The sequence below is a fragment of the Carlito syrichta genome, unplaced genomic scaffold (genome assembly GCF_000164805.1).
Source record: "Carlito syrichta isolate Samal-C Ts95f unplaced genomic scaffold, Tarsius_syrichta-2.0.1 Scaffold333046, whole genome shotgun sequence".
In the NCBI taxonomy this organism is placed as follows: Eukaryota; Metazoa; Chordata; class Mammalia; order Primates; family Tarsiidae; genus Carlito; species Carlito syrichta.
In genome coordinates this window covers 1-815 of record NW_007277142.1, presented here as the reverse complement: position 1 = coordinate 815, position 815 = coordinate 1, and the positions used below count along the sequence as shown (strand labels likewise).

Genomic DNA, 815 nt, shown 5'->3' with positions numbered 1-815 from the left:
ACTCAAATCCCTCCTACTCCCACCAGTTGTCCAAAGAAAATAAAATAGCTCACGGACATGATGTGTTGTTCTCAACAGCTGGCTAAGTCTCAAAGCTGGAGGGTAGCAGTATTTCAAGTTCTGTCCATTTTGTTCCACAATAAAAAATAAGCAGAGGCAGAAGGTGGAGAGCAAAGATACTGGCAGCCCTGAACCTTGTTAGACCTTTATAGCTGTGTCTCTGGACTTGTAGGCCACATCTTGCCTTTCCAGTTCCCATACAATTCCTTGAGGCAGATGACCAGTGAATGACACTGCATACACACCTGGCTTAAAGTTACTGACTCACTGCCACTTGGAGACCCAGCTGTCCTCTGGACTCATCATCGCAATGATCCCATCAAAGGAAGAGCTGGTTCAGTCATATACCATCTCTCAGTTACCCTTCATCTGTAGGTATGCATCACAATTATCACAACCATCATATTCAAACTGGTTTATAGTACTGACCAACAAAAACAGCAAACAGGCATGCAGATGCTGTAGGTCCTTCAGCACCGCCTCCAGGACCATGTTCTTCAACAGGAAGAATCAAAAGTAGATTCTTATATCTATAAGCTTTTGAGAAGACATATTTCCTTCTAAGATTAGAACACTGCTCCCATTCTAGAATTATTTAAACCCAACCCAGAGGGATAAAAGGAGGATATACTAACTAAGGTTGAGCTCATCAATCAATCACAGGTCACCAAAACAGGAAAATGTCAACCTAGAGTTTGTATAGTTCAAGTAAAAAACTGAGTTATAATCTACTTGAGCACATTCTGCTTGAAAAA

At 41.5% G+C, this 815-nt stretch overlaps 1 pseudogene; it reads right to left on the bottom strand.

The window, feature by feature from the left end:
* Positions 1-198: 198 nt before the first annotated feature.
* On the bottom strand, positions 199-555 carry LOC110594649 (annotated as a pseudogene).
* Between the last annotated feature and the right edge of the window lie 260 nt (positions 556-815).